The sequence below is a fragment of the Otolemur garnettii genome, unplaced genomic scaffold (assembly GCF_000181295.1).
Source record: "Otolemur garnettii isolate 467f Iridium unplaced genomic scaffold, OtoGar3 scaffold00217, whole genome shotgun sequence".
Lineage (NCBI taxonomy): Eukaryota > Metazoa > Chordata > Mammalia > Primates > Galagidae > Otolemur > Otolemur garnettii.
This window is the reverse complement of record NW_003852612.1, coordinates 1,251,419-1,265,310: the sequence shown is the minus strand read 5'-3', so window position 1 is coordinate 1,265,310 and position 13,892 is coordinate 1,251,419. Positions and strand designations below refer to the sequence as shown.

At 46.1% G+C, this 13,892-nt stretch overlaps 1 protein-coding gene across 1 annotated transcript in view; it reads right to left on the bottom strand.

Moving 5' to 3' along the window:
* The window catches only part of WDFY4 (WDFY family member 4), a 279,600-nt gene that overhangs the window by 114,672 nt on the left and 151,036 nt on the right, over positions 1-13,892 (bottom strand). The gene's annotated exons all lie outside the window — the stretch shown is intronic.

The following is a 13,892-nucleotide window of genomic DNA, read 5'->3' as shown; positions in this document are numbered from 1 at the left end:
ATATATTGCCCAGCCCTAAGACACCTGCACATGGCAACTGACATTTCAAAGAGAGAGAGCAACAGCACTGGAGTCAATGGGGAGGATTCCTTCTTTATGGAAAGCAACAAACCTGCCTTAGTCAGGACTGCCCCACCACTGCCAGCCAAGAGCAAGACCCTTGGCAGCACTGTAAAATGGGGCCCACAACAAGAGCTTCCCAAAGGTCAGCTGGCCCCATGCCTGCCACTCAGGGGTGCCGCAACCTGCTCACCCCAGTGCTCGTTGGGGCTACACATGGGGACTAAGCAGCATGAGATTCATAAGTAATCTGATCAGTACCAGCCCCTCCCTCTCCTTCAGGCTGGGCCCTCCAGATGCAGCCATTGTGGGTAAAAAGTACATAGACCTGGAATAGATGGCCTGGTTTCTTCCTGATAGCCTCTTTTCGGCCAGCGATTCCTAGCCCTTGCTCTAGTCTAGGCCCTGTGCCAGTCAGAAAGCCTTAAAGATGAGTAAGGCACAGAGTTTATCCTCCAGGAACTGAGAACTCCTCTGAGGGGGCTAACTCAGAAAATCACTCCCCCACACAGGGGGCCACACAGGGTCCCAGCCGGGCTGGAGAGGGCTTGGTGGGCCTTTAGAAGGGACAGTGTTCAAGTAGCACAGTGGAAGGGGTTGGCCTGAGAGAGGGGGAGGCTCCTCCAACCACAGAGGGCTACATTTTCTCAAGAGTAGAGATGAGAGAAAATAGGATGACTTATTACACAACGGGAAGTGGACCTTCCTGGAGCGAAGATTCCGTGTGCTGCTGTATCTGGAAATGAACTTGGAAAAGAAGTCAAGGTCAGCCACGTGAGCCTTCTTGCTCCTTTGGTAACAGCTCTGAGTCTATCCTGAACAGTGTAGGGACCAGTGATGGCTTTTGATCAGGCGCATGACATCTTCAGCTCTGATCTATAAAACTCACAGTGAAGGTAGCAGGAAGGCAGGATAGGGCGGAGTAAGCTACTGGGAAGGGACCATCCGCTTTGCTCACCCTGTGTCCCTGTTTTTAAGCCCAGGACCTGCCTTCTGGCAGAAGCACAGTTGGTGGATAAAGAATGAATGTGGGAACTCTCTTGCCTCTGGTTCTACAAGAGAAGGCAGGAAGCTGAGGCACAGAGCTGGTGCTTGATCATGTCTTTATAGAATGCATATTTGTGGGCTTCATTCCCTAGGAACTATCTTCTATTATTTTTTTCCTGATCTCATTTCTTTATTTTATTCCATACGTCACCATCTAGAGATTAAATCCTTTGGGAGAGAGTCAGAATATAAATACACAGTAGACCTCTCCATAGTTGACCATCTCCCTCCTTAGGTTGATCTAATTTTTATAGACCAGACAAACACCACATGTACGTATCAGCACAGTAGGCCTAGTTCCTGATGTTGACCAACTCTGTCAACTCTGTATGTTGACCAGTTTGTCACAATCCCTTGGACGGTCAACTTAAAGAGGTTCTGCAGTACATAAAATTAAGTTCTCACAAACGTCATAGGATATTTTAGTAATTCCAGCCACAGGACAGATGTTCCTGACTGTTCCTTTCTCTTCTGTGCCCCTCTGGTTATACTATAATTATTTTGCCTGCCTAGAATGCAGGCTTCGCAAGTCAAGAACTGTGCCTTTTCTGTCAGTATCCCTCCACCCTACTCCAAGGGTCTGGGGTAAGGTGGGAAGTCAACGAATCCATTTGGAACGTTGAAAGTAGAACTGCTCAGAGCTTAAACCAGGCACCGGAGTTTAGTAAAGGAGTGGTGGAGAGCTACAGTAGATGGGGTTGTACAAACCAATAGAGTCATAAACAGATGTACTTTCTGATCCCCTAAAGAACTTGGACTGGTGCTTTGCCGCTGGCTCCTGCCACCCTCCTCCCAGATACTTCTCCATGGCATCCCAGCCACTTGGGCCTCTCTCTGTCCTAACTATATAAGCCCATCCTCACCTCATGCCTGGCACCAGCTGGGTCCTCTCTGGAGCTTTTGTCCTGCAGCTATGGGAAAGTGTTGCTTCCTCTCAACTCACCATCACCTCCTTGAAGAGGCCTTCCAGAATCTTCTAACCTACAGCAATCTCAAGTCAGTTTTCAGGACATCATCTATGTCCTTTGTATTTTTTCACAGTACCTTGTCTTTTCTTATCCATTCCCTTTTGCTAAGTCTGTTTCCCCTCAAACAGAGAGTGGGTCCCTCATGTTTTGCTCAACTGCCACCCAAGGCCACGGAGCAGGTCCCAGATGTAGAAGCCCATGAGTCAAGAATCATCCCACCCACGCTGGTTCAATTGTTCTTTCATGTCACACAAGGATCTCAGCAATGACGGTCAGTCAACACTCCTGGTTATAGTAATAGGTAAATTAGCCCCCGCGGAGCCCCCAGCCTCATTCTCCGGCCACCCAGGATGGGATAGTTCCTTCTGCTGTCCCCTCTCTGTCCTCTATGTTCCATATCTTTCCCCTTCTTTGCCAGTCCCAAGAGCCAAGTTTTCACCAACCCCCATCAATGACGGCAATGAGAAGAAAACTTCAGAACTTTCTGTTCTGAGACTTTGAAAGACTTTTTTAATTAACTAAAATGGTTTCTCATAATAGATGGGTCCCAGGGTGAGAGCGCGGCTGTAACTTACGCGACAGGCGCCTGGGCGGCTGGGCTGCAAGCGGAGGCCTAGCGGGTTGTGAATGGCAGCAGCGCCTCAGGAGGGCCCCAGCCGGATTCTCCACTCCATGGCCATCTGCCGTTTCATCATTTACATAGTTCGGGACACTTCTGTCTTTTGGAACACTAGAGCATTTTTTGCATTGATGAACAAGTTATTTTTGATATGTAAATTTAGAAAAAAAAACCAAACTGTGTTTCCTCCAAACGTCATAATTGTTTTAAATTAAAAGCATTTCCTGGGATATTAATGCCTTTTCCCCTGGCCATAATTTTCAGAATGAAGGTATACCTCACATGGGGGGAGCCAACATATACAAATCTGAACCTCAACAGAGATTCCAGCGTATAGTTATCCTTTAAAGTACAGGACTCTATCTAGTTTCAAAAGCATTCAACCCAGGATTCCTTTAAATTGTCAGATTCCTAAATTAACTTCAAATCTGTTTTAACTTATGAACAGTATATATTTATGTAAATACACATTTTTTTCTAATACCCATCTATTCAGATTTTTCTTGGATGTCATCTAGCTAGGAAGATAAACTACATGACTACAAGGATGCCTTAAACATAGAAACCAGATGTTATTCAACTCTACATCCATAGCAAAGAATGCTGTGCATTGGCGAATTACATGGTAAACTTATATAAATCAAAATATTATGACTTGACGTGTACATGTGGCCCTTAATTTACTTGAAATATTCCTCAGTGATGGCCTTCATAAATGGCATACAAACATGGTTAGCCTGACTTTAAAATAAAATAGGTCACTATAGGAGAGAAAGGAACAAGAACCGAGGAGAAGGCGAGAATAACTAGTTAACTTTTCCCACTAGACATTTCTGTTCAGGTAGAAGTCTTTGGAGAAGGATCTGATTATCTGTCCCTCAGGACTTTACAAAGCATCATTTAGACACAATGCACCTTTCAATGGGCAGTGGTCATAACCTCAGGTGGATAATATTCCACTGATCTCTGGAGCTCGCACGACCTCCATGCTTGCTTTCTTAGAGAGGTTTCCAACTATCAGTCTGCTGCCAAAATTAAACTGACTTTATTTCTTATGAGGATGAATGAACCAAGAATAGTGAGAGAGGTGGTATTGGAACCATCTCAGGCAGCAAGGCCCAGGATGGAGCGTTGGGACAGAGTTATGGATGAGGAAAAGTGTGACTAGCAGGAGACAAGACTTAAGGCAATCTCTGGATGAAGTGAGTCATTGGTGCTACTGATTATTCATTAAGTGTGTGGGCTTGGCACTTATAAGATGCTTGCTGTGCATCAGGAGAACACTGGCAGCATCTGATGTTAGCATTAGGCTCCCTTGGTTATTCAGGGTCTCTGCTCAGAATGCCCCCCACTTGGATAGATAAGTGAGAACAGGCATCTTCCTTTTGGGTGGTCATAGATCAGCATATCCCACAACTCATGGATTACTGCAGGGCTCTGACAGAAGTCAGGGCTCACCCAAAGACTGCCCTCTCTGTGGATCCCTGGTCCTGGCAGAGGTCAGCATCCTTGGCAGTGATGTCAGTGATGTCACTGTTCACTACAGGCCAGACAGACTCATATTTACCACCACTTGGTGAGCAGCAGTGATGCCCGCCCACCCTGAACACTGCCTCTCTCTGCTTGGACCATCAGGATGTCTGTCTCTACCCACACTGATAAGTGCCTACTGGCTCTGCCAGCTCTATTCCTAGCCAGGTCTTACAGGAGTGTTCAGCCTTTTTTTCTTCTTTGCCACAATTTGGAAGAATTGTCTTGAGCCACACATTAAATACACAAACACCAACAAAAGCAGATGAGCAATAAAAGGACTGTGCTTTTATAGTTTCCAAATATCCAACACCACAGATCAGCAAAACAATCCTCATATAATCTATGTGTGGCCCATGGGCCACAAGTTAGACACTCCTACAGGGGAGGACAGAGAACAGTCTCTCGAAAGCCTCTGTGTTCTTTTTGTTTTATCTAAAATGTTTCTCACACAAAGCTGAAAGGCCTGGATCCAGCACCAACCACCCCTGGAAAAACCATTTAAGACAGCAGTTCTCAACCTGTGGGTCATGCATACCGAAACTGTATTAAAGGGTCTCAGCATTAGGAAGGTTGAGAACCAGTGATCTAAGAAGGAGCTAGGGGATTTGCTGTCATGGGCAGAGGCTTTTCTTCTTCATGGGATCAGCTGACATCAGCTCCATGCTCAAATTGCCCAGGGTCCAGGTGTTCCAAGATGACAGAGTAAATATCGTGTTCATTGAACAGTTTGCTTTAGTAAAAGATGGACATTCCAGGATTCAATCAGAATCCTCTAAAAGATGAAAGCTTGGGGGCGGGGGGGTTGGTGGCTTCTACTATTTCAGGGATCCCCTTTTCCACCAGGTATCAGAGATCTCTGTGGTGTTTCAGGAAGGGCCCTCATCTAGTATAATAAGGTTACCATATTTAGCACTATAACCTGCTCATTCCAGTTAAGAAAATTTCATCAGAAACCAAGGAACTGCCTTAGAAAGCAGGAAAATGTGATTCTACAACCAGAGATGGCTGGACCACAAGTATATGCCATCCATCTTTCCTATCTAGGTAGAATGTGTAACCTGTTTTCAGCAAATTATCCATTACACTCACCAAATCTAACCTGACAGAGACGGTACATTAAAAGACGTACACTAAAATTCCTTGAACGGGAAGCCTTGAGTTACAGAAATTTCCTAAGAAAACAAAAAGATATTTTTAAATGCAAAAACCCACAAACAGATTAAATTCAATTATCACATAAGAAAAAAAAAGCACAAAGCACAGTAACAAATTTATCAGCTGAACATTTGGTGTCATATAATACTATAGCCTCACTGTGATTCAGACTTAGAACAGCAGAATGGCCACTTTGATACATACTTCTCATAGCAAAACGCCTGCTTTTCCTGTAGCAGGAGAAAAAACAAAAACCGTGTTGCTCTAAGCAGTTCTGAAATGAATATCTGATTCAAAACTTCCCCTGTGCATAGAATCGCATGCTAATTTACATTTTAATTACTTCCTAAGAAATCAAAAGCATTTGTTGACAGTGGAACATAATGTCAACTTCACGGTGCGCTGTTGGTGGAAGCTTAATGAACTTAATTAGATAATTAGTGATGTTAATTATCCTTCTATTATGAAGATAAAGATGTCTCACAAATGATGCACTCAGTAAAGAAACATCATTAAAGGTATCAGTGTTTGCTTTGTTCATTTGCAGTGATTTTTCAAACTCCCGTAACAGGGACTTGTGATAAACTAGTGACATTTAAGATTTCCTTACATGGAAAAAGTAAGGCCACTGTCTTCCATCAACCCACGGTTGTCCTTCCCCCGTATTCTGGATATTAATGCTATATTGATGGTGCTGGTACATTTTTCAAAAGTTTGGCTGTATGGGGCTGTCACACCCTGTTCGGTTCAGATGTGGAATTTCTTGTGCAGCGAGCTCCTTTGTGTTCACTTCTCACTGGTGTGATGGGTGGATTCTAACATCAATTGCCCGCAGAATGGGATGTGTGTGTGTGTGCATTCACATGCATGTGTGTGTGTGCATGTATGTTAGTCAAGGGAGAAGAACAAATGGGAGAGAAGGCCCTCGTTGGGTGCACAGACCACCAGAAGACAGCCTGAAGGGCTAGTTGACCCCCTCCCTGCTTCCCCGGCCTGGTTGCATTTCCTTGATCCTACAGTGGCAGACACTCCTCACCTCCATCCCCAGACACTGCCCCTGAGGGAAAGGTCTTCCCCACACATGCTGGGGGTGGTAGAGAAACACAGCTGCCTGCAAAACACAGGACCGCGACACATGCTACACCCCAACTTTACTTTCATTTGAAGGGAAAAAGGAAACGTCCGCGATTTAAAAAAATAAGCGCTTCATTATTTTTCTCTTTTCTTTCCTCACCCCTGAAAACCACCATAATCAAAGCCTAATGGAAGTCCTTTCTGGAAATAGTCCTAGCCCAGGCCGCATGATGAAGAGCAGCTCTCAGGCCAGGCTAGGGAGAGAGGCAGTCTTCTCAGGGTCAGTTGTCTCGGGAAAAGCATCAAGAGCAAAAAGGTTCTTGGCAGCCTCGCCCACCACAATTAGGAAAACCAAGATTCCATTTAGCAGAAGGTCTTATCACATCAATCACACCAGTAGAGCAGTTTACACTTTGCAAGGCGGTGTCTTAAAATCATACTTTCATTTGTTCCGGAGTGGTTTTATTCCTCTAACAGATAGTCTCGTTTAATTACTTGATCACAAGACTTTTCCCACCACCAAACACGACTAGGTTTTCCGATGGTACAGCTCCATGATCTCTTATAAAGCCTACGTTTCCAGTGTCTGGAGTCTCCTTTCTCTTTTCTCTGGTTTTCCATCGTTTGTCCCTCCAGCCTCTTCTCTCCGGATTTGCAGTCACAGGCTGCCCTTTCTGGTCTCCTGTCATACCAGCAAGAACCTGTCGGATCTCACCTCTCTTTTGGTCCTCATCTCCTTCAGTTTTAAAAGTCCTCCTGTGTCTTCACTCCCCCCGCCCCCAGTAAAGACCAGCTGTTCCCAAATTTCTCTATTATAGTCATATGCACATCCTAGGGAAGTCCTTTCTCTCTTGCCTACAAATATTATTTTAAATTTACTAGCACTCTAAGTTAAAAGCATGCCAAACAGTGACTTTCTGAATTTCAAATTTTTTAACTTCCCTGCAACCTCTTAAAGATCTTCAGCTTTAACTCTTGCACAGTAGAGTTTCTCTGCAAATTCTGGCTTTTGTTTTCACAATTGCATTTGAACTTCCTCAGCTCTCGCTTGCTATTCTATCCTTATTTCAAAGCCAATTATCTCTATTTTTGAAAATCTCACCTCTGCAGCTCTCCAGACATTGGAGGTTTGTTTGTTTGTGGCTGGGGCTGGGTTTGAACCCACCACCTTCAGCATATGGGACCAGCGCCCTACTCCTTTGAGCCACAGGTGCTGCCCAACATTGGAGTTTTTTAATCCCAAAACAGTGATGTGAGGCCTGCACCCAAGTGCTGCTCATGCTCTGAACACAGCCTGAGCGTTAAACTGAGCTCATCTTTTCTCCCAAAGCTGCGGTGTGGGGCTCTCTGAGGCTCAGCGTGCCTTCAGCCTCAGTTAGATCAGCCCCCATCAGCAGGAAACAAACGCAAACACGCTCCAAGTGAGACAGGAACTGCTTGATCGCTCCCACAGTGATTGCTAACGCCCTCCAGCTCTGCTCACTGGCTTTCTTCTCTGCGATTTTTATTTGAGTTTCATGATCTCTTTAAAGAGAAAATAAGTATCCAGAAACATTTGTGCATGAAGTAATATGATGTCTGGGGATGCTGCTTTGAAATTGTTCAGTGCAGAGGGGGAAAGTGGCTAGTGATACAGTGGAGACAAGATTGGTCATAAGATGAAAATTGCTGAAGTCAAGTAACGGAGAGATACAAGGGAACTCATTATATTAATTTCTCTACTTTTATATATGTGCAAAATTTTCCAGCATGATTTTTCTTAAAGAGATAACGGACACAGCACTCAGAGAGGGGCCAAATGTGTCAATTCCCTTGCCAGAGACCTTAGCCAGGGCTGCCCTTAACACAGCCATCCTGAGCTGCCAGCTTAGTTGGCAACTTGTTCTCTGCTGGGGGCAGAGCTGCACCATGGCTGGGGTGAGGATGGTGGGGATGGCACACAACCAGGGAAGTAGCCAGCCAGAGGCAGATCACAGGCCCCTGCCTTGGAGGTCACCAAAGTTCCCATAGGTCACATAGGGGAAGGTAGGCAGGAGCTCTCTCCCAGTCCCCCAGGGCAGCTTTTAGAGGACCTGGCAGGGGGAGATGGTGCCCAAATGTCTCATGCTTTTTTTTTTTTTTTTTTTACCAAGGTAGAAGTAGAATTCCTACAAGTTTCTCTACGGTGTTTTAGCAAGAGCATCACTCTTTGGCTTCTGTTGGCGTCTCGTCCCCATCTGTTAATTCTCATACAGCCCTGACTTCCTAACACACGGCTCTGAAAGGAGAGACCCGGAGCCTGTGCAGGTATCTCCAAAAGCCAGAGGTACATGGGGGACACAGGCCCTGACTGTCCTCCACAGGGCTCCCACTCCTTTGAGTCCCCAAGCTTATTTAGGCGGCTGGTGTGGGGGTCTTTCTCCTCTGGCAGGAGCCTCCCTGGCCCCCTGGGTGGGAAGTGGTCCACACATTGCCGCTGATCCCAGGAGGACAGCGGACGACATCCAGTTCATGCTCTGCCTATGAGACAAGCACACCCACCCACCCCTACCCCCCACCCCCACCCCCCACCCCCCACCCCCGTGCTGTACCTGCCCCGAGGGACTTCTACACTCTAGGAGCTAGAAGTGGCCTCCCTGAACTTTCAACCCCTTCTTCTGGCTCTTATTCCTCCCTGTTCTCCGCAAAATCTATAGAGCCACCCAAATCCCACCCCCTCACCTGTGCCACACGCCCTCTCAGACTCAGGCCTCTGTCCTGGGTGCCCCTCTTTTCTCACTAATCCCAGCCTCAGATGAACAGAATTTTCACTACTGCAACCATTGCTGTAGCTCCCCTGTGTCCCACCTAAGCCATGAGACAGGAGACTTGGCTCCTCCTGAGGACCCTCACCTACAATCTCACCTATAGGATCTGACGTACACGTCCCCTGTTAAACCCCCGCCTACATGTAACTATGTGTCCTGACCTGACTTCTGTCCCTTCCTTGGTACCTGTCTTGCTACCCACAACGCCCGGGAGCTCTTTCTGCCCCAAGTGTCGCTTCCTCCTCAGCCCCCAGCCCCTCAAGCTCATTTTCTGTTTGTTATTTTTTTTATTTCTGTTCCTGTTTTTTATTTTTTTGAAAACAGATGATGACAAATTTTATATTTCAGAAAAATATTAGATTTACAGAAAAGTTGCAAAGATAATACAGAGAGTTTCTGTCTACTGTTTACCTGTGTTCCCAAGATGTGAATTAGCCTCATACATTGCCATGGTGTATCTGTCAAAACTAAGAAACCAACAGGGCTGTTGATGTGTTTTCAACTTGTTTTTAAGTGGGGCAGCCTGAAATTGGGCAGGCAAGCAAAGCAGAGTCCTCTGCTGTGAGGAGCAGCTGGCCAGAGCGTGCAGAGGGTGGACATGATGCCTGGCCACAGAGCACCCTCAGTTGGCCTTGAATGTCTACAAGGGTGCCCAAGTTCCCATGCTCTGCCCAACAGGCCTCGAGACCCCTGGCTTTTACTATGCCAGATGTGCTGACTTCACAATTTGATCCCAGAAGTGACTACTGTGATGGCATCGGGAAGAGAAGAAGGAAAAACACCATCTATCAAGTCGGCCTTGCCTCAAAGTGCAGCTCACCTGCCAAGGAGAAAACATTATCTACTGAAAGTGAAGATAGGGAAGAGGAATTATGAATCCTACTTCATATGTCTCACTCCAAGGAACAATTTATCAGTGCTATAGAGCTGTCAGCGGCTGACATGATAAGGAATAACACCAAATGAATAATGTTTCCTCCAATACCAACTCCTTTAATTACAAGCATCTTCTTTCCAGAAGAGAGACAGAAGATGCAGAAACCCCAATTTCATGCACTTGTGCCTGAATAATGTCTCCATGCTGCTTTTTCCAGATGGCGACCTTCTCACTGGAGGGACTAATGATGTGGGCATATTTAGGGAAAAACCAATAACGGAGTCTTTAACCTTCAACAACAAAAAGCATGTTGTACAAAATGTTCCTTGGGATACATTAGAAAATATCAATTACATTGCTCACTGAGGTGTAGTCAGCTGTAATAATCAAAATTAATTTTTAAAAATAATTAAACAGACCCCAGGGCAAATAGTTGATGCTCTTATTCTATGACATCACAATGTACATATGTACCTGAGAAGTTGTGCCTTCTGTCAGAGACAAAGGCATCTCGTGGAGATGAGTGATGGATGTGGAGTCTGAAGGCTGCTGAGTTTTATCTCAGCAAAGGGAGGGGAAAGCTTCCACGCCCTCACTCTGGGCCCTTTCATACACATCCTTTAAGGTCCTACTATGAAGCAGGCATGGTGCCCAGCCCAGACTGAGTCACTGGGATAGGATGCTGATAAGCAGAGGTACAGTTAAGTCTAAAATGAAAAGAGTCCCCTTTGTTTTGAAAATAATGTTTTAAAAAATCCACAAGATAATAAGTATATAAGTAAATCAGGTTGAACGTAAAGTGGGCTCTAAGAAGAAGAAAGAAGCCATGGAGGGGTGTGTGTGTGTGCATAGTTGTGTTTGTGTACCTGTGTGTTACAGAAATTTATCTTGCTAGCTGTGTGCAGTTACAAAAGCTGGACCAGGCTTATCTCTCTGAGCATCCATATCAAAGAGAAAAACTATCATCAGTTGCAAAATCTTTGCCGTTCTTGAGTTGCTGAAAATAAGGTTCTTCCTGATGCTAACAGCTGAGGGAGACCCCCCCCTACCGTGGCTGCCTAGGGTGGGCTGAGGGTAACTCTGCAGCAGTCCAGCCACATCGCCATTTGCTACCCTGGAGCAGCCTGGCAAAAGCCTGCCTCGGTGTTGTGGGCTGATGGTCCTCCCTGCCTGATCACCTTTTCCCAGTATGTCACAAGGTTCATGTTCTTCCTAAATTCTCCCTTCCGCTCTATCGTCCTCTTGACACAGATGACTTTGCTGACGTTCTCCAGCTAAACAGCCCGGTCCCTGTCTCACCACTTCCCTCTCACCTTCCCTTCCCCTGCTCTATTTTTCCTCATTGCAACCCCCAGCACTATGGATTTGTTTATCTGCTCGCCGTCCATCTTTGCTCCTTAGAAGGCAGCTCCATGGGAGTGATGTCAGTTTTGCTCCCTGCTATAACCTCAGTGCTTAGAACACAAGACAGAGGAAATGCCCCGTAAATATTTGATGAATAAATAAATGAGACCTCAATGGATGTAGACAACATCTTCAGCAACCTGCCTTCCCCAAAGACAGCCAGCTTTGGATAGTCTTTCTTCCAGATCTTCTAACTGAAGCTAAGTTACCAGTCACTTGGTACACCCGCCCAAACAACACAGCCTACTCAAGCTTCTTTCGGACGAGCTGTTGCTCAACCCATCTCCTCAGGACTTGAGGCCACTGAGCCATGCTAATGACCATAACTGAGGCAGGGGCCCTGGCAAGAGGCAGCATAGACAGGGGAAAGAGTCCCGCAAAATAAATGTTCATGCCCAATGCCCTGACCGTCTCATCCCTAGCTCCCAAACAGGCTGACCTGACTTTCTGGGGACAGGGTAACTTGACCAAGGTCCAGGATTAAGCCAAGGGAAGAGGGACTAGACTCTTCCTGCCACAAATGATGTTGGCAGGAGCAGGTGCCTGGGCACAAGTAGGGTGTTCCAGGCACCAGGCCTCGGTGCATGGTATCACTCACTGGTGGGATGACTTCCCCTTGTCAGAGGGAGCTAGATAGTAAAATGGAATTTTGTAAATGAGTTATTTCTAAAGCACTTGCAGTTTCCAAATGCTTCCACATGTCCTGGTGAAGAGAGAGCACATTTCCCAGTTGTAAATTCAAAAATCAAGGCTCTGAGAGGTTCTGTAAATTGTGCAAAGTCCTTCTAGGGAGCATAGAGATGGATCCTATCTTCATTCTGCCATGTAATGCTTGCAAAGCCCTTCACTTTTTTTAGATTCAGCTTCCACAGCTATGTAACAGGGCTAACAATGGCTGTCTTTCATGTAGCTGTTAAAGGATCCGAGTGAGTTATTCACACATTCATTTAGTCAGTGAGTCTATCAACAAGTTTATTGAACTGTGTTTCAGCAAGTCAACACCCTGAAATATAGCCTGAATAAAACATAGGCTTTGCCCTCATTTCTTGGCACCAGGTGGCTGTCTGGCCAGCTGAGCTCATTTCTGACCTTTCCTTCCACATCTGGGCTCTCTCGACACATGTCCTAAAGCCTATGCTTCCTAAAGCTTGAAAAGACTAATTCACAAGGCATCTGGGCAGTTGCAAGCAGCCCTTTTACTCAACTCTTCTCCCCAACATCTGGGTACTGCACCTCCTCATCAATCACTGAACATAGTGCAACAGATTTTGAGTTTGGGTGCACCAAATTTTCCAAAGTTGCATGGGCTGACAGCTGGGACAAAGGTAATGTGTCTGTCAGCTGCCTTCTCCTCCTCCCCAGGGAGCATCCTCCCAGGTTGCCACAGTGATCTGCCCCACGGTGGAGATAAGGAGATGAAGACTCAGGAAAGTTAAGTAAACTGCCTTAGTCTCCTGGCTCCAAGACTATGTCTAGCAATACCAACAGTCTGCTTTGAAGAAGTCAGTGACTCCAGCATTAAAATATATGGCTGATTGTATCTTCTGGAAAGAGGCTCAGCCACATTCCAGTACCATGTGTTCTTGCAGAACGTGCCACCTCCCCATGAGAAGGTAGAGTTTATTTCCTTCCTCTAGAACTTGAGCAGAACTTTGATCTATGGAGTTGATCCTGCACAGCTTTGGATTCTAGACCATAAAGGAAACATGGCTTCTGTTTGGTGCTCTTGCTGTGTCTCTCTCTTTCTTTCCATTAGCCCTGGAAACTCTGCCACCATATTGCAAAAAAGCTGGGTCCTAAACGAGACCATGCAGGCGCTCCAGCCAATAGCCTCACGTGAGGCCTCAGCCCAATGCCAGCAGCATCTACAGGGTAACTGTAAAGCCATCCATGACCCAAGAAAAGACCCCAGATATTACGGAGCTAAGATGCCCACCCTCCCACTGTGCTCCAAATTCCTTATGCTAGTGACCATGATCACAAAAAGTCATTGTCAGTGCCTCTGAATTTTGAAGGGATTTCTTATACAGCTTTTGGGAAATGGACTAGAAAACCCCAATGGCTCTGCCCCACAAGGTCAAGAAGGCCCACCTCTGCGTGTCCCCAAAATGGAGCCAATGTCTCTGCCCCCTTTCCTGGGCTTATACACCCTTGCCTTGCTGAGCAGTGGACTAGTGCCCTCTAAATGCACCCAACTCCAGGGAAGAAGAAGAAACAGGAGCTAGCCCAAAATTTGGCTCTTCTAGATGTAGCCTCAGCTGGGAAACCACATGCATGCTCTTCTATGCTCTGAAGAACATGGAGTTACCTCAAACCCAGTCACAGGCAGCAAAAAGAAGGCATGGCTCATGGGATTTGAGGCAAATGCC